Here is a 25,319-nt window from a genome sequence, read left to right as displayed (position 1 = left end):
GCTCCTCCTATCGGCTTGACGGTTGGTCTGTCGGTCGGCTCCTTCCGGTTGGCTCCAGGCTGCGGACTCTTCTCCTTGCCCCCCCGGTGGGTGGTGCTCTTTTTATACCTGAGTGGGCGGCCGACGCCCAAGGCCCGTCCTGTGACGTCAGACGGCAGGGTGTTCTTTGTTCTTCTGCGGGACTGTCTCGTGGAAACCTCTTCGTATTGAGCGTTTTCCTTCGATTTCTTTCATTGAAATATTCAATGAAAGGTTTCTCTTTCAATTGACTTTGACTCAACTTTTCTGAGCGTCTTTCTTTTTTCGCCACCGCCATGCTCAATTTTCTTTTGACTGCGTATCCGACAACTGCAGCCTTTCAATTCCATGTTTTTCTTTTTCTTGACTCCTCGTTAGCCATGCTGTATTTTATAATGTTCCATGTACAGTTTGCCGTCCTTCGGTTGCACCCAACTTAGTGTCGTAACTGCCTTTTTCTTCCATTGCAACCTTTGACTAAGTATTCAGTCAACCACTCAGCTTCCATCTTCATATTCGATATGGGTGAATGATTGAATTTCAAAACTTCGTATTCGATATCGCTGTTTTAGAGCATTCGCATGTGGTTAATTTTACGAAGCTGAATACTTCATGTGGTCGGCATCATGACCATTTTCCCAAAGTTCTTCTTTCCCGGTCTCTGGGCTCACAGGCTTCAGATTCGTTGGGGTATAAAATGTTTTGGTTAGCCAATTTCTTTGCTGGTTTCCGGTAACTGAGTTATCCTCCTAGTTCTCCTTCAACAGTACAACCGTCTGTGCTAGTCCTGGAAATCGGGCTCTCATTTGTCGTGAGTACCCAACTTGATGGTCATCGCCCAGCAGCCCCCTTATCGGATAACTATTTTGTCAGGTAATTACATTCATCGTCTTGTGTCATAATCGTTTGACTTCCAATCATCTGGTTTGTTGGCCTCTGTTACTCCTCTGCGTGGTGCTGCCCTCCTCACCGTAGCGGAGACCCCGGGAACTAAGTATCTTGGGCGTGTCCCGTTGTCAGCTGGCTAGTCTCTGTATCTCGTTGCTGACTTCTGTCAGGCGCGCCCTGTGACCTCATCTTGGATGGGTGGGTCCGTAGAACAGCGCTTTCTGTCTGCGGTGGAGACGTCCTGAACTACGTCTGCTTCGAACAACAGCGCTTTCTGTCCGCGGTGGAGACGTCCTGAACTACGAATTTTGGGGGCTATATGCTAAGATCATCAGATTCCGTTGCAGTGTGACGCACTTGTTGTGCTACCATGGCTACGTGAGACCCAATGTGCTACGTGCCTTAGGCCTGCGCGTTGCCTCACAGTGCGCTGACGTCTGCTGTAGCTTCAGCTGCTTTGTAATGTCTGCCAATGACTCATCGTGATGTGACTGTCTTCAGAGGTGCTTGTCTTAATTGGAGTTTAACGGCGGCCCATTCTGTGCGGACAGTGATGGGTGAGGGGGGAGGAGGGAGGGGATGGGGAATGGGGAGGGCGAGACGTGTGAACGGTCGTGGATACTGCCCGGCTGAGCCGGCTCGTGACGGACCAGCCTGAAGCGTAAAATGTAAAGTTGGGATCTAAAAAGATGTAGCCTGCTACATCTTCAGTCCAAACAACCCTAGTTGCGACCTCGCAACTCGCAAGAAAAAAAATATTGCATTCCTTATTCGGCTTAAGCTACACATTGATGTGAACTTGATCGACATGTTACAAAACGACACCATGAATCTAGCATAATACACACGTACGCATTTTGTTCATCGTCCCACCTCAGCTTTGAATCCCTATGATCCGGGTCACGGCACCAACTGTCTTGATTAACCCGGCGTCGTCTGTGGTAGTGCGGTGAACAGCTTCCTCCAGGAGACCTTGGTGGCGACCTCCAGGGTAGCCCGAGTGGGCAGCCTCCATCGCAGTCCGGGTGGCGGCCTCCGTGGCAGCCCGGGTGGGCGGCCTCCATGGCAGCCAGCGCGGGCGGCCTTCGTGGCAGCCCGGGTGGGCGGCCTCCATGGCAGCCCGGGTGGGCGGCCTCCATGGCAGCCAGCGTGGGCGGCCTCCGTGGCAGCCCGGGTGGGCGGCCTCCATGGCAGCCAGCGTGGGCGGCCTCCGTGGCAGCCCGGGTGGGCGGCCTCCATGGCAGCCAGCGTGGGCGGCCTCCGTGGCAGCCCGGGTGGGCGGCCTCCATGGCAGCCCTGATGCTACGTCTTGATCACGAGTTCCTCCGTCAGGATCATCTGGAAAAGTCTGGGTACTGTAGCAGGGAGGAGTGTACCACTGGTGCTGTGGTCAGTTTATTGCCGTGTTAGGGGGATCCACCTCCGGAGAAGGGACTTGTTCGGAGGATTGGACCTGCAATGACTCATATCTTAGACCATGGTGCGCCTTCCATACGTCTCTTCCCGTTCACTTGGCTCGACTTGACCGGTATTCAGATCATTCGCTGAAGCTCTGCATGTTTGTCTTGCAGTTCCTTCACTTCTTTTTCCAGGCGTTCGATTCTCCTCAGCAACGCGTCCAGGTTCCCTTGACATCCGCTATGTCCTGGCCCGGGCACATAGGCGACCAAGCTTTGAGCTGTCTGTTTCTCACGTCGGCACTTACAACAGAGGAAGGCAATCAAAGAGACCACAGCGACTGTTCCAATCGTGCTAAACGTCAAGTTCGTGTTCCGGATTATCGTTTGCCCCCATGTGTCCTCTGGCACTTGTTCCAGCTCCCAGTCTTCCACCTTCTTCTTCAAGTCCTGTAAGGTTATGTCCGCTTCGCGTTCATCTGGTAGCTTCTCGATCAATTCCACTATCGAGGTTTGATTCATTCCGGCTTCCACTGGGATCCGGGTCAACAAGGTTTCGATGTCAAGATGAATTTCAAAATGACTCAGATCTTCCATCGAGACGTTCATCGTAGTGCTACTCTTCCGGAGCAGATGCGGTGGGATTATGTACTTGTCTCCGATCGCTGAGCACCCGAGAGGTAGTGAAAATATTCCAGTTCCTTGCAGCCGAAACACCTTGTTTGGAGTCGGAGTGTCCACACATTGCATGGAAAAGGATTCAGCCGTAGGCAGTATATAGATCCATTTGTTTTCTGACAGCGTGTACAACTGAGCTGGAGGTCGTGTGATGCGACGTCGGCAAATTTTATCAGTCTGTTCTGTATTTCCTCTGAAGGCATCGTAGAGACATCCTTGTCGTTGCTCCTCTACAAGCGGCGTGAAATCTGTGCAATAGTTCTTATTGCCGTGTCTTTTGCATCGGTCGACTTCTTTCTTCCTTAATTTCATGTGCAGACGATGATCGTGTGTTAGAGCAAAATACTCGGCGTCGACTACGGTTTCCAATGCTGCCGTGGAGTTCAAGAAGTGGGTCGGGATTGGTGTCACTTGATACAACTCAAATTGCGCGTATGGCTGGTACATCAGAGGCACCCTTATATGCGCCTCCCATCCATCTGATAGCGGGATTGCCATGCTTGATAATGTTGCGTATAAGTCAGCGACATTGTTGGTTGATGCTGCCAGAGCCCATCCTTCTGGGAGTTTTTGCTGAATTTCGGCTAGAGTGGTTTTAAGCTGTTTTAGTGGTAAAATCGCCGGGGTTACTTCTCCTTTCTGCGTGTGTGCCATAGCTTCACACAACTGTTTTACTTCCTGCCGAAACGTGAGAACAGCTGCTCCAATGGTGCGAATGGCTGTGGCTACGGCTTGGTAAATATCCATTTCCTGACGGATGGTCTCATGAGTAGTTAGCCTCATCAACTCCTCTTCATTTTGACTTCTAAGAACTTTGTTCAGAATTTCTTGAGTTGAGTTGGCCAATGCCTGTATATTCCTCGCGTTGATCTGTTGCCCTTCGCGCAATTTCCCGATAATAGTCGTTTGTAGCTCGATCATGTGATGCAATTTTCCTACTCCCGCTTTCACTCCCTTGATTTCCTGATGTAGCCGCTTCGTGTCTTCTTCAGTAGCCGTTCCAAATGCCCACTTCAACCCATCTCCTATGAATGGGATAAGTCCCCTAGCTGTGCGGCTTAGCCTTAACTCCGTCTGCAGTTGTCTCATTTCTCTCTCTGCGACATCCAATTCGTATACCATCCACTTCTTTTCTTGGTTCCACATACCGGCAAGAGTCCTTTGCCAGCTTCTCCTTCGTCTAGCCTCGTGCCTGATGTAATTTGATCGCTTCTTAGACGTTCGCTGATTTTCGTCCGCCAAAGGCCTTGTTTTTCCTCTCTCGAACTCCGGCAAACCCCTAATCGCTCTACTAATTTGGTCGAAATGTCCTTGAATGATTCCGGCTTGCTCCTGTACTTGTTGGCTTTGAACGCGGGTCACTAACGTCCAAGTTCCTGTCACCAGCACCAACGGTCCTCTTGGCACGAACAGCACACCACTGCTCAGTCCCGGTGTGTTCCGTTCTTGTAACAGGTTCGGTTGGACGATCCCGCCCGGCTGGCCGTGGACGACCAACACGCCCAGCATGATGATTGCGTACCACCTGGAAAAGAAAAGAGCGTTGTAGTCCTTTTGCCAGGTTGTATCAAGCGAATACGTTTCATAGCGTCAATGCAGCTTCCTAGTTCCTATTCTGTCGGGCACGAATCCTCCTGGACCTCCTAGGGTTCTCTCGCCAATCCCTTTGTGTAGGGGTATTCCCGTCTACTTCCTCGCTCCCTCCGCCGTGCCTAGGGGTGGGGCTTTGCAGTTCTTCCTCTTGATCCTCTGGGGATTGTCCTGTGTCCCTCACTCCTTCTGTGGCCCGTGCTCCTTCCGATTCTGAGCCTTCTCTTTGTACTTCGTACCCATCAATCCGATCATCTTCCCAATTCCAATCTGGCCTGAACGGCTTGAATCGCTGCTTTTCTCCTTTAAGCCAGACGTCCAGTTTCGTCTGGTCGGTTGGTTGGTGTGTCTCGCTCCCTCTTCTGGCTGCTTCCTGGACCTCCTCGGGCCATACCATCTCTGGGATAGCTGGTTTTAGTCGCTCCACGTGTGCCCGAACTGTCCTCCCCCGTCGATCAGGACGTTCAAGACCATAGCTGAGCGGTCCCAGTTTCTTGATGACTCGGTACCCTGGTTTCCATGGCCGATGTAGTTTTCGCGTGTTACCCTCCGCGATCCTTTCATCCAGGAGGTACACTTCATCTCCTACTTGGAACTCTCTTGGACGGCTTCTCTTGTCATGGGCCATCTTCTGATCCTCCCTTGCCCGTCTCAGTCGTTGTTGAACCACACGGAATGCCTCGTGGAGTCTCCTGACTGCCTGGTTTTTTGTCTGCCGAAGATCTTGGAGGTTCAGTGGTCGTCGCTCCGTTTCAGCCAGCATGATGTCTAGCGGCGCTCGGCATGGTCGGAAGAACATCAGGAAGAATGGCGATTCTTTTGTTGACTCTTGTGGTGCTGCACGGTACGCGTGCATCACATAAGGGAGGTACAGATCCCAATCTCTTTGGTTTTCGCTGACGAATGCCCTCAGCATGGATGCCAGGGTCCTGTTGTACCGCTCGCATAGTCCGTCAAACTGTGGATGGTAAGGTGTTGTAAACAGATGGGAGATTTCGAGTAGCCTGCAGAGCTCATTCACGAGCCGGGACCTGAAGTTGCTACCGTTGTCCGTTATTAGTCGTTCGGGTAGTCCATATTCTAGAAACTTGTCCATGAGAACAGCCGCCGTTGTTTCCGCCGTCTGGTCTCGCGTGGGCACCGCTAGTACGTACTTCGTCAGATAGTCGGTGATGACCACCACATATTTCTTCCCTGACCTTGTTTGTGGCAGGGGTCCCAGTACGTCCACGGCCACTGTGTGCCATGCCCCGAGTGGTTCAGGCATGGTACCCATTGGTGCTTTGTGCTTCGGGCCTCGGTCCTTTTCCTGACACGTGTTGCAGCCTTGCACGTAGCGATGGCATGTGGCATACATGTGCTTGAAGAAGTAACGTGTCCTCAGTTTATCAAGAGTTTTCTTTGTCTTGAGATGACCAGCATGGGCATCTTGGACAGCCTTCTTGATTAAAGCCTGCGGAAGTACGATCTTGTAAGATGTTTCTCCGGATACGTCTTGCGTGACTTCTTCCAACACTCCATCGGGTGCTATTCGGAAGACATGGTCTCGATGCCAGGCCTTGTTTAGCCCGTCGGGCTCGAGACTTTGAACCAGATGCTGACAGTCTTCATCCTGCTTTTGGGCCTCCTGCAAACCCCTTCGCCCTCGTACCTCCTGTTTGCCTGTGCTTTCGAATCCGGGTGGCGTTGTGGTGCACGCTACTCCTGTGTTTCCTGGTTGGGCTTGGGGGTCCTGTCTGCCTTGACGGTTTTGGTCTTCCCTTTCTGCCTCGGGAGTGAGTTGTCGCACCACGCAGACACCTGAGCGACTCGCCTCCAGCTCGCGTCGCGGTGGTCTGGCTACGTCGTCGTCCAGATCCAAATCCTTGGCCTCGAGCCCGTCCTTGGAACCGAAGTGGTCGTAGATGCGTGAGAGGAAGTCGGCGTTGCGGTGTTGCCTCCCCGGTTTGTGTACGATTTCGAGGTCGTACTCCTGCAGGGCCATCCGCCAGCGTTGTAGTCTGGGGTTGGCATTGGGTAGTTCCAGGAGCCACTGGAGCGCCCAGTGATCAGTGATGACCGTTGTAGTCCTTCCTATGATGTAATCCCGGAAGTACCGCGTTGCCCATACCAGCGCCAGACACTCCGACTCACAGGCGGAGTACTTCCTCTCCAGAGGTCCCGTCTTCTTTGAGGCGTAGGCGATGACCCGCTCCTTACCGTCCTCTTGGCGTTGTGCTAGTACTGCGCCTAATCCTGAGGCGCTTCCGTCGGTGAGCAGCATGAATGATTTCGTGAAGTCAGGCAGAGCCAGTACTGGTTCGCTGGTGAGCACAGCCTTCAGGTCTTCAAAGGCGGCTTGCTGCTCTGGTCCCCATTCGAACTTCACCTTCTTCTTGGTCAGCTCGGTGAGTGGACTCGCCCTCCGGCTGAAATCTTGGACGAAGCTTCGGTAGTATGATGCTAGGCCCACCAGTGCTCTGACTCCGGCGACGTCGTTGGGTGGCTCCAGGTTCTTCACCTTCTCCACGTTACTTGGGTCTGGCCGGATCTCTCCTGGGGAGAGAAGGTGACCCAAGTATTTCACCTCCTTTCTCGCGAACGAGCACTTCGACGGTTTCAACTTGAGGCCTGCTTGCTCCAGCCTTTGAAAGATGAGATCCAAGTGCTCCAAGTGTTCGTCAAAGGTTTTGGAGAAGCAGATGATATCGTCAATGAATACATGGCAGAATTTTCCGGTGTAGCCTGACAGCACGTGGGACATGAGCCTTTGGTACGTGGCCGGACTGTTACGAAGACCGAAGGCCATCACCTTCCATTGCCAGAGTCCGAGATGGCAGCGGAATGCCGTCTTGTGCCGATCTTCTTCCGCCATTCTCACTTGCCAGTATCCTTGTTGACAGTCCAAGCAACTGAAAATTTCTGCTCCTCCCATGGTATCGAAGATTTCACTCTTTGTGAGCGGTAAGGGATAGTTGTCTGGCTTGGTGATTTTGTTCAGGCCCCGGTAGTCGACACAGAAGCGTGTTTCACCATTTTTCTTTGGTACTAGTACCACTCCTGCTGCATATGCCGACACTGATGGCTCGATGAGGTCCTTGTCCAACATCTCCCGGATTTCCCTTTCGATGATTTCTCTGTCCTGATGGCTGGCCTTGTATCCCGCTCTGCGGACCGGATCCTTTGATGTGAGCTCGATGCGATGTTCCAGGAGTGTACATGTGCCGAGGCTACCGTCCCATGAGAAACAGCTGCTATGAGTTCCAATCAACGAGAGTAAAGCCGTGCGCTGTTCCTCCGCCAGACAGCCCGTGTCGATGTCCTCGATGTTCCAGACCGTTTTGTTGCCCTGCTGTGATGGCTGGTGCTCCTGGGTTTGTCGTTCCCGTTGTCCGCTGCTGGTCACGTCATGATCTGGAAGGGACTTTTCCTGTGGTTCCTCTTTTCTTCTTGTAGGCTTGGGGTCAGGTTGAGTCCTGACCTCCATCGTCCGTTTGGCTCCGCCCAGTGGCACCTGGCTTGAGTATGGACTGTATATTGTCTGTCGTTTACCGTCGATCATGATGTCATTCCCGGCTATGAAATCGTACCCAATGAGTGCCTGATGAGTCAGCTGTGGGCTCACATAGGCCCAGTGTCCAATCAGCTGACCTCCTACATTAAAGTTGACCAGTGCTTCGTGAGTTACCAAGATGTCGTGTCCCGTTGCGGACTTCAAACGAGATGAGGGTGGCCTTGTGTGCCTGACATCCGCATTCTTGACTGCGTTTTCATGCACCAGGGTAACACTGGAACCCGTGTCGATCAGTACTTCTGCCATCTGACCTGCGATCCCGATGTAGCACGTGCATACTACCGCGTCAGTTGCGGGTGTCCTTTGCTCGGGTTCGAGATTCTCCTTTGGTGGTGGGATTTGATTGATGTACTTGCTTGAGCAGTCTGCAGAGGGACTCTTGGGACGATCCGTCGGCTGGCCCCCTAGTGCAACCGACGAGGGCCGTTTCCCGAGGGTCTGGGCGCGACCGGGCAGTAGCGTCTAAAGTGACCTGGCTGATGGCAGGCGAAGCACAGTCCATTTTCGTAGTGTCGGCGTATCTCTTCGTCCGTGAAGTATAACGTCGATCGTCCTTGCGAAGGTTCATTGATCTTCATGCTGCGACCCATGTCTGACCGCGGTCGTAGCCCGCCGTTCGGGAGTGGTAGTTGTTGGCTGTACGTATTTCCATTACGGCCGTTGTACGTATAGCTAGGCGGCACCGGTGACCTGAAACGGACTGTCCGCTGTGAGGGAGCTCCCTGTCCTTGGCGAGGGGTTTCGGTTGCCGTGGCGCCCTGCTCGCTTCGTTTGGCTGCTTCACGTTCTTCCAGAGCGTTGACGATGCTGTTCACCAGTGGCGTTGATGCCTGACGTCCATAGCCGCCTCGGAAACAGCTCAGAACTTCCTCTTCCTTATGGGCCAGTTCAATTGCTTCCTCCTCTGTTGCGGCTGCTACGGCTTCCTCGAATGTCCGACAGTTCTTTCTCCATACCACTTGGCGGAGATTACTTCTGAGCCCTCGGATGAAGTTTGTTTTCCGCATAAAGCTCAATATGGCTTTGGTAGACTCACTGTTGATGGTCTGTTCCTCTTCCTCGTCGTCGTCTTGTCCAGCCCCGGCAGTATTTGCTCGTTCCATCTTCACCCCACTTGCCCCAACGGCTTGTAGAGATAGTTTCCGAACAATTTGCGCCCATTCTTGGACTGTTTTGTTGCCTTGCGTTCCAGTGTTTAGCAAATGCTGATATAGCTGCTCCTTTCCATTTGTTTCAAACCTCCTTTTCAGTGCCTTCTTCGTCTCTGCCCAATTGTTGATATGCCCTTCTGCTTTTAACTGTTCAATATGCTCACTTGCCTCTCCCCTCAGTCGGAAGAGGGCCGCCTTATACGTGTTTTCCTCGGTCCACCCAGTGAAGGCTGCAGTTCGTTCCACCATGCGAATCCATTCTTCTAGATTTTGTTCGCCGTCGTAGGTGTCGATGTTTCCCACCATCCGAAGCTTGTCCATCTTGTCGGCCGTGGCAGTCTGGAACAACCAGTTCAGTGTCAGCGGTCGTCGTCTCCTTTCTTTTCTTCACAGAGTCGTCTTCAGTATCTTCCTACAATGGGTTCGGCGGCTTGTGCCTGTTTACTAGCTTCACAGTGGATCGAAATAATCATTGCCCCACGTTGGGCGCCAATTGTAGCACGGGTTTCATAGGGGGGTCTGGGTGAGTGAGGTGTCCAAAGGGGTCTAGGTGAGGTTCTTGTAACTCAGCATATGTGGAAGACCGTAGATAGGGTGAGTATGGCGTGAGATTATAACTTGCATCGTTGTAGCAGGTCATCCGGGCCAGTAGCAGTTAAAATAACTTCGTAGAGACAGACTACTTCTTCAAGATAAAGTGTAGTACAGTTCAGCAGACAGTAATTCACCCGGCATACAAATGCATCTGATGGAAGATGCTTTTTAAATTGGAGGCTTGATTATTCGACCCATAGTATAGACCGGTTCACGAGTGCTTATTTCACTGCTCGGATTACGGATGGAGGAGTCCGATCAGCTGGGGTTGTGGCACAGTCGGAAGGTGATAGGACGGGGCATTCGAAGTCCCAATGACCACTGCCAAACATATGGGTGGTAATTAAATTAATCAATTGAATGTAGTCATTCGTCCAGTCACCGATTCCTATATTACTGGCCTCCCATTAACTACAATGCCCACTTAAATCGTATTAGCGTTGCTATTTTTGATACCCTCGAGATTCATTAGCTCGACTGCCCTAACTGAGCTGTGCTCCGCTCCTATCGGCCTTAACCTATACAGTCGTTCCTTCCACACCCATCTACTCTAACAACGTACATTCATCACTCAATCCCCGAATTTATTTGAGCACCCCTAAAAGTCCCTCCGATAGTGTCAGGTGTCTAACTAATAACGATCTCCCCGGTGAGATAAATGTCTCCTTTCGAAATCCATATGTAATTGTATGCTCCGCTAACCGGCGACAAAGATACTTATCGCAGGGCCGTCCAGAATAATTGCATAAATATCCACCCTACTAATTTATGGGATTCACTACACGTCCGATAGACTTATGGTACACACATGCGCGATTTACATCCGACTTATCTCTCTATCCGGGAGAGATTACCTATGCCCTCTCCGGTCCGCGTGTAACACCTCCGTTCACGACCCAGGGACCTCCGTTCATATCCTGGAACTCTCCTCAGGAACTCTCCTTAAACCCTGGGATTTACTTTCAAGGCCTTACGTGTCCTGGAGAACATCGTTACCTCCCTGAGGCTGTCCAGTACCGATTAAGGTACCCTTACAAAATAAGTATGAGGACTTATTCGGGACACTACAGCTTGCCTTATCCGCCCTTTGGGTGACTCACCCCTGACCTTCGGCTTCTTGCCTTTGGCATAGCTCCCACTTACTCTCCAACTGCACTGTACCAGTCTCCCCCTTTCCTTGCCATAGAAACCTCTCACTGCCTCGTTACCCAGTATTACCTAAGCGGGAAATCTAACAGTAGCCGGATACTACTGGCGGAAAACGTGCATATGCCCTGCATACGTGACGGTGTGTCCTTCATATCATTCCGGTCTGGACGTAAATGTATAGAAGTGCATCTCGTTCCCACCCAGTCAGGCTAGTAAACCTTACGCCATAGGAGACGGGCTAAGCAAGCCGTCTGGCCTCAGATGCCCGGTACCACTACCGTGGTGTCTTCATCGATGGTCATCGCTGGTATTTTAATAACGCAACGTCTCAATTCGGTTAGTCAGTTGAGCAGCATCCGAACGTTGGCCCCCCTGATCGAGCCTCTACTGCCCATTATTAACCCTTCGTAACCACTCGTACGTTAACCCTGCTGGTTCGAATCCGCTCTGACCCCGTCTCTGCGCGCCGATCCTGTCGCCCGCTACCCGCGACCCACTGGCCCAATAACAGCGGCTCGCCCTGCCACCTGGTGGCCGAGTCCTATACCTCGGGATGCCGCCGCTCGGCTGACTGCCGAGCCGCCGTGTTATGACCTTCTCAATACGTGCCGATTAGTAGCACAAAATCACCGGCCATGTATCTGACAGTACGATAACTATGCCGGCAGCACTTCTAAATGTAGCATGGCCAGTGGTTACGGGTTGTTCTGACTAATTATCGGTTATAAAGTGGTGGAGCTCATTTATTGACGTTACATCGACGTTACTGGGGAAGTGCTACTTTGAAATGGGCCTGAAAATCAGGGCGTGAGTCCTGGCGGACTTCTATGCATTCCATATAAGGGAATGGCGACGCCCAATGGGAGCTAGCCCTTCCTAGAGACGGTGGGTGCCTCCCCTCAGCGAGAGATGCAAACCTCAATCGTCAGCCCTCTTCTCTTGATAACGAACCCTCGTCATATTAGTTATCGATCACTACCACCCCAACACACTACACATATCGATCGTTACGATCCCTATCCCGTCGCGTACATCCTTTGCTAGGTAACGTACTGTTCTTAGCTATTGTAATCTCGACGCTCTGGGTGTGGCTCCTATGGCTTGCATCTCTGGCCATTATGCTCCGCGAATCAACGCGCGGCGCCTGAGGCGGTATTTAAAGGCTCCGGCACGCCTGCGGCATATTGTCATCATGTCTACCACGTCTGTGGAGGTTGTCACGGAGGCAAGTCGGCCCGAGAGCCCGCCGGGGTCCGCGGCCGAGGTGCCCCGCGAATTGTACAACGAGATCGTCCGATTAAAGGACGACCTCCACGCGGCTGAGGTGAGAATTTCTTAGGCTCTACCCTGAGCCATTTGTAGCACTGTGCTTGTCGGACCGCTCGTTGTGATCACTTCACTCATGGAAATAACTACGTTGATGGGAGGGTCAACTTACATGATGAACGAGCATTGTGTAATGTCACCCGTCGTTATTTGTTCTCGCATCGGATGGTGAAATCTATTTCAAATTGTTTTGATGGTTGGATTTAACTTTTACGAGTGATAGTATAATGGTTCGCTAGTAAAATCTAACGTCTAAGGTGGTTGTTATTAACGGCTGTGATGGTTCCTTGCAGGGAAATTTGGAGGTCGCCCGCCGCGACATGGAGCGGGCCCGCCGGAGAAATAAAGAAATTATTCACCGGCTTCGGAAAATAATCTTCACCTTAAATTCCCCAAACTACGCTCGGCCAGAATGGCTCGATGGGGATATCGAGTGGGCTCTTCTGGAGCTCTCTTGAGCCCAGCTCAGGTAAGGATCATCAACGTTGACTTATCCGATGTTTACCGCCATATACTGTTGACCAATTCAGCCGACTCTCCACAACCAGTTTACTTTACGAGCTTCGACAGCAGATCTTGCTTTTCCCCTTCTTTTGATCACCAGGGCTTTGGGTTCACGATCGGTAATGTGCGTAGCTGTGAGGACTCTATGGTCTAATTCTAACACCAATTTCTGTTTGTTACAGATACACCGGCGAAGCTGAAGACTCCCGTGCCGAAGACTCCCGTGCCTTGCTTGTCATGCTTGAATTTGTCATGGTTGACTTGTAATACATATTAACGAATTTCCCCACCTGCATCTGCGCTATTATACAGTGACAGCTAAAATTTCAAAGGCAGCGGAAAACGATAACCGACGAAATCACGTATTATCGGAGAGCGTGGGGATCAGACGACTGAACGATAAGGCGGCGGTGGTGGCTGTGGGTTGCAATCAGTTGGAGATGATATGGAAGCGCCAGGGCAGTGTCGATGTAGCGCCTTGTACAAAACAAGTCGGTTTCTTCGTCCCCATATCGATATACATCACCTCCCCTTCGCTCCCTTCGTATGCCCTAACAGAAGTGATTGGTATTAGTATTTATTCTACATCAAGCTCGCACAGCATTAGCATTATTAGCGGTATACTAAAACACAAACACGTACGTTTTTCGACCCACAGGCTTAGTGAGACGCATCCTTACTCTGAGGGAACGCGGGTCCTTGCGGTACAGAGCCCGGTCGGCGGCAAATAATCATGTCGCTTCAGCTGGTTTCGTCGCTTCTTACAAACCATATCCATTACAAGCTCGACTCACATACTTAATGAGATACCTCCTTAACCTACTGGACCGCGCCTATATCGTAATACAGAGTAAGTACAGATTTCGACCCACAGGCTTAGTGAGACACATCCTTAACCTAATGAACCGCGCATATATCGTAATACAGAGTAAGCACAGATTTCGACCCACAGGCTTAGTGAGACGCATCCCTAACCTAATGAACCACGCCTATATCGTAATACAGAGTACCTACGGTTGGGTGACAATACATGGGTCGCTTTAATTGGCCCCGTTGCTCCTACCTAGCTAGGATTTGACAAGTTACGTCTATGACAATCAATCGATTCCATTCCTAGCCTGCAATGGATTAAGTTTAGCCCCTTTTTACGAACTAGCACCCGGACCCGCGCGCAACCGTATACCGTAACGAAATAACGTAACTGTGACCATAACGCAATTCTTGGTCATTCTAACGTCGCATCGGCCCTCAGATTCTAACCCAAATCTGACAACTACGGTGTCTGGACGAAGATGTTTCAAAATAGTTTAAATTTTCCTTTTCGATTTGAGAATGCATCGTAATGAGTCAAATAACTGTTTGGTGGTCGTCACGGGCCTGGCACAGTTTAAGGCAAGGGCGAGGAGGGGGGAGGGATTGGAGGAAGAGCAGACTTCTGCTTGAACACTCACATTACGAGTTTCTCTGTCCCCAGTCGTCGGTCGGCTCCTCCTATCGGCTTGACGGTTGGTCTGTCGGTCGGCTCCTTCCGGTTGGCTCCAGGCTGCGGACTCTTCTCCTTGCCCCCCCGGTGGGTGGTGCTCTTTTTATACCTGAGTGGGCGGCCGACGCCCAAGGCCCGTCCTGTGACGTCAGACGGCAGGGTGTTCTTTGTTCTTCTGCGGGACTGTCTCGTGGAAACCTCTTCGTATTGAGCGTTTTCCTTCGATTTCTTTCATTGAAATATTCAATGAAAGGTTTCTCTTTCAATTGACTTTGACTCAACTTTTCTGAGCGTCTTTCTTTTTTCGCCACCGCCATGCTCAATTTTCTTTTGACTGCGTATCCGACAACTGCAGCCTTTCAATTCCATGTTTTTCTTTTTCTTGACTCCTCGTTAGCCATGCTGTATTTTATAATGTTCCATGTACAGTTTGCCGTCCTTCGGTTGCACCCAACTTAGTGTCGTAACTGCCTTTTTCTTCCATTGCAACCTTTGACTAAGTATTCAGTCAACCACTCAGCTTCCATCTTCATATTCGATATGGGTGAATGATTGAATTTCAAAACTTCGTATTCGATATCGCTGTTTTAGAGCATTCGCATGTGGTTAATTTTACGAAGCTGAATACTTCATGTGGTCGGCATCATGACCATTTTCCCAAAGTTCTTCTTTCCCGGTCTCTGGGCTCACAGGCTTCAGATTCGTTGGGGTATAAAATGTTTTGGTTAGCCAATTTCTTTGCTGGTTTCCGGTAACTGAGTTATCCTCCTAGTTCTCCTTCAACAGTACAACCGTCTGTGCTAGTCCTGGAAATCGGGCTCTCATTTGTCGTGAGTACCCAACTTGATGGTCATCGCCCAGCAGCCCCCTTATCGGATAACTATTTTGTCAGGTAATTACATTCATCGTCTTGTGTCATAATCGTTTGACTTCCAATCATCTGGTTTGTTGGCCTCTGTTACTCCTCTGCGTGGTGCTGCCCTCCTCACCGTAGCGGAGACCCCGGGAACTAAGTATCTTGGGCGTGTCCCGTTGTCAGCTGGCTAGTCTCTGTATCTCGTTGCTGACTTCTGTCAGGCGCGCCCTGTGACCTCATCTTGGATGGGTGGGTCCGTAGAACAGCGCTTTCTGTCTGCGGTGGAGACGTCCTGAACTACGTCTGCTTCGAACAACAGCGCTTTCTGTCCGCGGTGGAGACGTCCTGAACTACGAATTTTGGGGGCTATATGCTAAGATCATCAGATTCCGTTGCAGTGTGACGCACTTGTTGTGCTACCATGGCTACGTGAGACCCAATGTGCTACGTGCCTTAGGCCTGCGCGTTGCCTCACAGTGCGCTGACGTCTGCTGTAGCTTCAGCTGCTTTGTAATGTCTGCCAATGACTCATCGTGATGTGACTGTCTTCAGAGGTGCTTGTCTTAATTGGAGTTTAACGGCGGCCCATTCTGTGCGGACAGTGATGGGTGAGGGGGGAGGAGGGAGGGGATGGGGAATGGGGAGGGCGAGACGTGTGAACGGTCGTGGATACTGCCCGGCTGAGCCGGCTCGTGACGGACCAGCCTGAAGCGTAAAATGTAAAGTTGGGATCTAAAAAGATGTAGCCTGCTACAGACCCACACCGACACCTCTGAGGGCCCCACACCAGTATCTCTGAGCTCTAAATGCCCCACACCGGTGACTGAGGAGTGAGGACACACCGGCGCCAGAGAACACTAACGGCTCCACAAGGCCACTGAAGGCACCACACAAGCTCTCACTGAGCTCTAATGTCCCATACCGGCCTCTGAGGGATACCGGCCTCTGAGGGTCTGAGAGGCCCGTCTATCCACAGTCCACACTAGTCAGAGGAGGTATCTGAGACTTCGGACTATTATTCTCAGGGGCCTCCCATGCCTAGTTTGAATAGAAGGGCCTCTCAGACCATCAGTCTCAAAGGCCATTTCTGGCCACCGTCAGTCTCAGGGGCCTCCTTTGGCAACTATAGATAGAAGGGCCTCTTAGATCATCAATCCCAGGGGTTTTCTCTGGCTGGTATGAATAGAAGAGCCTCGCAGATAATTAATTTCAGGGTCGTCTCTTGGTTAGTATGAATATGAGGGGCTCTCATACCCTTAAGTTCATGGGCCTCCTCTGCCTTTTATGAATAGTAGGTCCTCTCAAACCACCAGTCTCAATTGCCTAGTCCTCTGGCCAGTGTGAATAGAAGGGTCTCTCAGACCATCAGTCTCATTGGCCTTCTTCCGGCCAGTATAAACATAAGGGCCTGTTAGACCATCAATCTCAGGGGCGCCTTAGGTTAGTATAAATAGAAGAGTCTCTCAGACCATTTATCTCAGGGGGCTCCTGTGCAGCTGTGGCTAGTATAAATAAAAGGGTCTCTCAGACCATCAGTCTCGGGGCCTCCCTAGGACAGTGTGGATAGAGGGGCCTCCTCAGATTCACTAGGACCTCTCTGACCATCAGTCTCAGAGGCCTCTTCTGACTATTGAGGATAGAGGGGCCTCTTCTGACTAGTGAGGGTAGGGGGATCCCAGACCACCAATGTCAGGGGCCAATTCTGACTAGTGTGGATGGAGGGGCCTCCCAGACCACCAGTCTCAGGGACCTCCTCTAACTAGTGTGGATAGACGCCAGACGGGCCTCTCAGACCGCCAGTGTCAGGGGTCTCCCCAGACCAGTGTGGATATTGGGGCCTCCTCAGATCCACTAGCGCATCTCAGGGCATCAGTTCCAGGGGCCTCCGCTGACGAGTATGGATAGAGGGCCTCCTTGGATCAACAAGGGTCCCTTGTACTCTGTGCGTGGGGATTCGTGGAACTTATTTTTACCGAGTTTGTTTATTCTGGAAGGTGACCACGTCCTAGACGAGAGGGCCTCGAGTAAAAAGTGGGTGTGTGTGGGGGGGGGGGGGCAAAACACATGGTTGGCCCCCAGGACTTCCTCTGAGATGCTAGGGGGGGGGGCATAGCCCCCGCAGTGATGCCGCTGGCCCCCCAGTGAAGCTGAAAAGAAAAATAGGTCCTCTCGGCATCACTTATCATTCTGCTAGGGACTTCATGGTGGTGCGCCGCCCCGCATGAAAACTGCGCGGCTTGAATCAGGCATCAGTACACGTTCAGAAACTGAGCCCACCTGTGCAGCCTGGTTGAGTGGCTCTAACTCTAACCAATCGCTAGCCAGGATGTTGCGCCGGTAATACTTATCACTGATAGTGGTTTTCTGTGGCGTCATGAACAGCTTGAATATTACACAGCAGCTGAACATGCTTCAGGTCTAGATTTTGGCCGGATGTTTGACGCCGGGCGACGCCGTTCGAGCTGCTGGCAGCCCACACATGGTCAATTTGACGGCTCAACGGATATCGCACCTCGAACGGCTTCCCATCCGACCAGGCCACCTCATTCATCTCTTCCTTCGACCAGTGGAAACGCCCTGGCCTGAGTCCAAAGGTGGTGGACTGGTTGTTGTCCCGTCAATTTCATTGTCTTTTTCAGTTTGAAGGGCAGCAAAACCAAGCTAAAGGGCGGGTAATGGTGAATCATGATGTGGGACCTCTTATTATCTGCCTTGGTAAGAATTCGAGTCTGTTTGCGTTTCCCAGTCGCTATCTTGACAACTCTTCTCACCACTTGGCAAAGGGCGCCTTTTGCGATCGACGCCGGACTGAGTCTGCCACCAAGTCCCAGTCTGTTACGCCTCAGGCAGATGTGCTACTGGCTGCTGCTGATGTCCAGCTGCTGACAGACCAGCTCCTGGCTCATGCCACCATGCCACTAACACTTAGCCTTACTACGAAACGAGAAACTGTACTCCCTTCTCTCCACTTCCTTGAACGAAAACTCTCAAATGAAACCGCTGGCGACTCGACTCTTACTAAGAGCAAGAGTCATTTCGCAAGGTCAGGTCACTGCTGAGTTGAGAGCAGATACCAGAGATATGTCTCATGGAGCTGAGCTGGCGGCCGCCGCGTCGGTGCACGCGTACTTGCGCTCGTGACATCCGTGCTGGGGGCACTCGTATGTGAACCGTGGTGGCGTTGCCTCTGTGACCCGGGGGCTACCTAGCCGGCTCGAATACGCGGCGATGGCGGGCAGGGCGCCCGAGTTCGATGCGGACGTTGAGTGCTTCGGTGCTTATACGCGGCGGTTAAATCAGTACTTTGTGGCGCAAGATATCGGGAGTGATCAAGAAGCAAAGAAGCGGGCCGTGCTGCTTTGTGCGATCGGCGCAAAAACGTTCGGTCTGCTGGAAGATCTTATTGCTCCAGCCACTGTAAGGCAGAAAACATACGATCAGCTGGTCAGCGTTTTGCAAAGTCACTTCGAGCCGGATAAATCTGAAATAGTGGCCAGATTCCGGTTTCATTCGTGCTCCAGGAATGACGGTGAGACAGTTGCTAATTTTCTAGCGCGGCTTCGTAAGCTGGCTAAAGACTGTTCGTTCGCACCTAATGTCCTTAATGAAATGCTGCGTGACCGTTTGGTCTGTGGCATACGGAACGAGTTGCTGCAACCTTGCTTCTCAGTGAGCCGGGGCTGACGCTCCAGTCGGCGGAGCAGCTGGCTCAGGCACACGAGTCGGCGGCAGCGAGTGCGGCTGAGCTCAGCGGCGGTGCTGAGCAGCGAGCAGATGGAGCCTCCGTTCATCGGCTGACTGGTGCCCGGGGTCCGCTGCGGCTGCGTAGCAGTTCTAGGGGTGCCGGTGCTGCCAGAGCTCCTGCCGGCTACAGGGACGGCGGTGGCGGCGCAGCGGACTCCAGAGCTGGTGGTCGGCTGCGCTCTCAGCGTGACAGGACGACGCCCGGGCCAGGTGACAGCACGGCGGCGAGCTGTTTTAGGTGCCTGAGGTATCATCAGCCGGCCAAGTGCCCGTTCATCGATAAGGTGTGCTACAGCTGTGGCCTCAGGGGTCACGTCCGAGTACCTCCGCCATGTCTCGGCTGATGGCGACGCGTTACAAGGGTCGGACGCGCAGGAGGGTAGCAGAGAGGACGGCACTATGCAACCGAGGAGTTCTAGTCCCGGGACCGGTGAGGAGGTGTACATACAGCATTTTCACCGTCCGGACCGGCCTCGTTGTCAGGCGACCGCCGCTGATGGTGCCGGTAGCGCTCGACGGTCAGAAGGTCGAGATGGAGCTGGACACCGGGGCGACTCTGTCGGTCTGCTCTGACGCCGGGTTTCGGCAGCTCTGGCCCTGTGGAGGGCCGAAGCTGGAACCGTGTTCGGTGAAGCTGAAGACCTACAGCGGTGAGCAGCTGCCAGTCATGGGGCAGGCTGCAGTGAACGTTCAGTACGGCGGACAGGCTCAGCGACTACCTCTCATCGTAGTCGAAGGTGGCGGGCCCTGGCTGTTCGGCAGGAACTGGCTGGGACACATCAGGCTCGACTGGCCCTCCATCTGTTGAGTGACTGCGGAGACCCGTGTGCAGCCCATCCTGGACGAGTTCGCTGACGTTTCAAGGAGGAGCTGGGCTGCTATCGAGGCGGGGAAGTCGGCATCGACGTAGACCCGGACGTCCAGCCTCGTTTCTTCAAGCCTCGCACCGTACCGCTGGCCTTCAGGGAAGCTGTGGACACCGAGCTGGAGGACCAGATCCGTGGCGGACTCTGGGAACAGGTACGGCACAGCAAATGGGTGGCTCCCTTGGTGGTTGTCCCAAGGCTGGGGGTCAGTCAATACGGGTGTGTGGGGACTACCGCTTGACCGTCAACAGGGCTGCTAAGGCAGAGCAGTATCCCTTGCCGCGTGTGGAGGAACTGTACTCAAAACTGTCGGGATGTACCATATTTTCAAAGATCGACTTGAAAAACGCGTATAATCAGCTTCTGCTAGATGAAAAGGCCCGCGAGTATTTCACGGTAAACACCCCGAGGGATCTTCTTCGACCCCTTCGGTTGACCTTCGCCTATTCGAGTGCAGTGTCGCTGTTCCAGCGGACGCTGAAACTGTCCTGGCTGGTATCTCTGGCGTTGGGGTCTTCTTGGACGACATTGTAGTCGCGGGTGTCGATGCCGCTGCGCATGACGAGGCCCTCCGGCAGGTTCTTAGACGGCTGGAGGAAGCGGGTTTTAGGCTCAACAAGGCCAAGTGTAGCTTCAGCGTCAGCAGCGTGACCTATCTGGGGCTTAAGATAAGCAGCCGTGGTGTGGAGACCACCGACGAGAAAACGGCCACGATTGTCCGTGCCCCGGAACCGCGGGATGGTAAGGAACTGCGTAAGTGGCTAGTAATCAACTACTATGGGAAATTCCTTGAGAACCTGGCGAGTGTCTTGGCTCCGCTCTATCGTCTTCTAAAGGCAGATCAGCCCTGGCAGTGGGCTGAGGCAGAGAAGTCTGCTTTTCGGAAAGCCAAAGAGATGCTAGTTAGCCCTCCTGTACTAGCCCATTTTGATCCCGCCCTTCCGGTGGTTCTCGCCTGTGACGCGGGACCGGTCGGCATTGGCTGTGTGTTGAGTCAGCGGACATCACAGGGCGAGCGACCTGTGGCCTACTATTCGCGCACGTTGAATGACACCGAAACTAGATACTCACAGACTGATAAAGAGGCATAAGCTGTAGTGACCGGCGTTAAGAAATTTCACTATTACCTAGCGGGGCGAACTTTCACTATACAGTCAGATCATAAGCCTCTCATAGGCCTCATACGAGAGCAGAAACCTTTGCCCGTGATGGCGTCACCTAGGATGGTCCGCTGGGCTCTGATGCTTGGGGCCTACGATTACCACCTTGAGTACCGACCGGGATCTAAGCAAGGCCACTGTGACGCGCTTAGCAGGCTGCCTTCGTGCGAGAAGGCTTGTTCGAGCGTTCCAATTCCGGCTGAGACTGTCCATTTACTTGAGTTCATCGACTCATCCCCAGTGAATGTGTCCCAGATACAGCGGTGGACCGCTCTGGATCCCGTGTTGTCAGCGGTACATCGATATGTCAGAGATGGCTGGCCGGATGTCAATAGTGTTTCCCTCAGCCCTGGTTTTCAGCCGTACAGGTCCCGTATAGGTAAACTGAGTGTGCAGGATGGCTGTGTTTTGTGGGGGTCACGAGTCCCGCCGCAGGGACGGGGTGCCATGTTAAAGTTATTACATGAAGGTCATGCTGGCGAGTGTAGAACCAAAATGTTGGCTAAAATGTATGTTTGGTGGCCAAAAATCGATGACGACATTCGTGATATCGTGAAGTGTTGTGTGAAGTGTCAGGAACTGAAGGGCAGGGCCCCTGACGCTCCACTGCATCCTTGGCAGTGGCCGACTCGACCCGGCAGCGAGTCCATGTAGACTATTGCTCGGCTAACGGATAGATGTTTCTGGTGATAGTCGACGCCCACTCCAAATGGATGGACGTCTACCCAACTCGTTCCTCCGACTCACTGATCACGATTGAAAAATTACGAGCGTCGTTTGCGTGCTGGGGAGTGCCAACAGTGCTAGTGACAGACTACGCCCAGTGTTTTGTATCACAGCAATTCAAAACGTTTTGCAGTGTAAATGGGATCAGGCACTTAACGACACCCAGCCTATCACCCAAATCAAACGGCTTAGCCGAAAGAAGCGTGCAAAGCTTCAAAAACGGGCTGTACAAACAGATCTCGGGGTCCATTGAGACCAAGGTCTCTCGATTTCTGTTTAGGTACCGCACAACACCGCATACTACGACCTCATGTACGCCCGCCGAATTATTTCTGGGTCGTGTGCCACGCACTCATTTACATAGATGGTGTGCTACCAGATAGGCAGGAGCGTATACGGAGACAGCAGGAGGCTCAAAAGACGTACCGTGATCGAAATGCCCGTGAACGATGTCTGAACCCGGGTGACCCTGTGTATGTGCCTGCTGTCGATAGATTGCAGGGATTGGAGCGTTGTCGGTGGGCGCCCGGTCGTGTAGTGTTCGTAGAGAGTTAAGGTCACTGTGGAGCTAAATGACGGAAGGGTGATTGTGCGGCACGCCGACCAGGTTCGTGAGCGATATTCAGCTGTTCCGCATGTCGCTAACGATCCTCTCCGTTCCAGAGTGACACCGATACCTGCTCCTGATCCGGTCACGGAGAGCGCCGCTGCATCTGCACGGCATGCTCCCGTTCCCGGACAACTGGCCACCACTCCCGACCGGCTGCCGGCTCCTGATCGAGCGCCTGCTCCTGGCCGGCCGCCTGTTCCGGCGCCGCCCGGGCTGACCGGAGCGGTGCCCGCGCCGGATGTGACCACCGTCCCGCCGTCCGCACCCTCTCCCAGCGCGCCGCGGTACCGGCTGAGAGACCGGTCCACCCTGCAGCCCCCAGACCGATACGTGGCGAGCTATGAGTAGGCGTTTTGTTTCAGTTGTTATTTGTTCTGTGAGGTGCATATTTATTTGTTTGTCCATGCTGTGCAAGTATTCGGGGTGGAGGAGTGTCATGGAGCTGAGCTGGCGGCCGCCGCGCCGGTGCACGCGTACTTGCGATCGTGACATGCGCTCATGACACTCGTATGTGAACCGTGGTGGCGTTGCCTCTGTGACCCGGGGGCTACCTGGCCGGCTCGAATACAGTTTGGACCGAGACACCGTCTGTGATAATATGCATTCATCCAATTTTCCAGCTTCCACATTAAACAAGAAACTGTGCGAGCAGATATGGCGAAAAAATAGATGTCCGGATAATTTCGTTACACCCTGTATGTTCTAGTGCAAACTAATGCTATGATGCTAGGGGAGCGGCTGCAGGCTGGCGTAGCGCGTGCGGCCTTACGGTGGTTGGGTGAACGTGCCACCTTCTGCTGTGGGGTGGGTGGGGTGAAGGAGGTCCTCCTTGACCCCGTGCCGGCCCCGCCACCTGTGCTGCGCCATCTTTGGGCTGGCGACGGTGTGGAAGCGCGTACCTTCCGTCAGTTTTCCAGGCATCTGAAGTCTGAACTCGGCGCTGGCCCTGTCGTCGATGTCTGCGCGTGAGCCGTGGCGGGTGCCACAGCCTGCTGGCACCGGCGGGTACGTGCCGTGTACATGTGGTGCGGACTGCGGCACCGACTTGAACCACTCGAAGCCAACGGAGACCAGCGACCCTCATTCGCTCAGATTTATGTGAACGACCCACGAGCCGAAATACTGATGCCGAGGACCACGCACGCATTGTGGCATCACATAGAGAACACCTATTACATCCGGGAACGACTCCGAACGGCCATTTTCGGGAAATTTACCGTCCGCGGTGAATATTCCTGCAGGAATATGCTCTGAACGTATCAACCGAATTTGATGTTAGTGCCGGACCCGTGGACTCAGAACTGCGTCACTAATGCCTGTTCATAAATGTAGCGCGGCGTGAGCCATCCATGGACTGCGTGTTTCTTCTTTCCAACCAAAGGTAGGCACTTTACCTGAAGATGCTTCTTTGTAACCAAACCAAACAAAAACTAACAACCTAACCTAACCTAACTTGATCTAACCTACAGCCTACAAACCTACAACGCGCTAAAAAATTCAGCCGCCGGCGGGATTCGAACCTTCGGTCCTCTGAACACGGGGCGAGTGCACTAACCAACCACTACACCTCGCAGACAGCTGGCCGGATAAAGGTGTTGTAAGTCACTTGACAATGACGCACTGGGATATACTCCGTATAGCGCCTTCCTTTGATTGGAAAAAAGAATTACGCCCGTGGACTAGCCTCTTCAACTCCGTAGCAGTGTCTCCCAATCTGCGGAAAGCTCAGCTGGTCGCATGATAACCGTGGCGAAGTTTTCTGGCTCTGCTTCAACGGCTCCTTCATATTCCCTTCATATCAGCATAAACCAGATTTAGGCTAACTTGCAATTAAACGATCAAAAATGTTAGCTTAAGTTTCGTTAGGGTAAATTAAACGGTGTTTTATTTGGTTAGGCTAAGCCCGAAAAACGCGTATATATGGACTTCTGCTGCGCCGCCCGCTCAGGTGGTATGAACTCTGAAGGGACCCGGGGTCAGCCCAGCCGGCTGCCATGAGACTGCGGGGAGACGCAGCGCGCAGGAATTCACCGGCGAGTTCACAGTCGCACGGTCCCCGGACCCGACTGCACGCCACGGATTTTAATTCAGTCTCAGTTTGAAATTCAGCGTCTGCCCGACACGCTGGCGTGCAGAGGTTTGACGGCCGCTGAATAATGAACAAACTTCGTCCCATTCCAAGCCTACTAACGTGACTGCCAGAAGGTGTCTTGTCAGAAGGTTGCTGTACTCTTGGGCATTGTTTTCAGCAAAGTTGGAAATTTATTTGGCATATGATGGCCGTCTTTTACGGATTCCCTACAATGTGCTCGCTCGTGATGACATTCAGATTTCTGACGAATGATGGTAATGCATTCTATTCCGGATACTCCCTCGAGATATCAACATATGTGCTGTATGTTTCCCGCACTGAACATAGTGAACATGTTTCGGCAGCAGAACACTCTCGATAGATATTGATCAGTCGGTAACCTGCAGGGGTATTTATTTATGCCTTTGTTTCGTCATGAGGGCATAACTCGAAGGGTAGCAAGAGTCGGCAATACATTGCAATGCCAGATGGAAATGTGTGTAAACTGAGCATGTTGGGCACGCAGAGACAACCATTGGAGGACGTCCATAAATCTCATGACTACCAAACTTTCCTTACTGTCGACCAAACCTAGATTTTTTGTCAAACCTTTCGAATGTTTTAGTTCTGAGTCATCTTACTCCCTAGGCTTCATGGTATACGCAATGCACATCTTGACATCGTGTTCTGTCACTGCTTAACCGTTAGCTTTCGGCAATGTTTTACGTCACGCCAGGAACGAGGTTGCCCTATGGGATAATCAACACGAGTGTAACTATGCATCAACAGTTTGAGTTGGCCACCTTTCATTGCAAACAGGAGCATTCCTGGTTACCTGACCCGTAAAGCTCGCTAACACGCATTCCATGTGACCTGACAAACAGCTGGCAACGGGCCTGACACGGCTGTCCTGCTGCGTTGAGTATCCTGAAACGGTTCCAAATATATGTCGAGT

General features: G+C 52.5%; 1 long non-coding RNA gene across 1 annotated transcript; it reads left to right on the top strand.

Moving 5' to 3' along the window:
- The first annotated feature begins 11,800 nt into the window (after positions 1–11,800).
- LOC122385409 lies at positions 11,801–13,141 on the top strand. Its single transcript, XR_006257202.1, has 3 exons — positions 11,801–12,342; positions 12,638–12,813; positions 13,031–13,141. It is a non-coding gene; the product is annotated as an uncharacterized LOC122385409 (long non-coding RNA).
- The last annotated feature ends 12,178 nt before the right edge of the window (positions 13,142–25,319 follow it).

This window comes from Amphibalanus amphitrite, unplaced genomic scaffold (genome assembly GCF_019059575.1).
Source record: "Amphibalanus amphitrite isolate SeventyFive unplaced genomic scaffold, NRLGWU_Aamphi_draft 000218F_arrow, whole genome shotgun sequence".
NCBI classification, from domain to species: Eukaryota; Metazoa; Arthropoda; class Thecostraca; order Balanomorpha; family Balanidae; genus Amphibalanus; species Amphibalanus amphitrite.
This window is presented reverse-complemented; position numbering and strand designations above follow the sequence as displayed.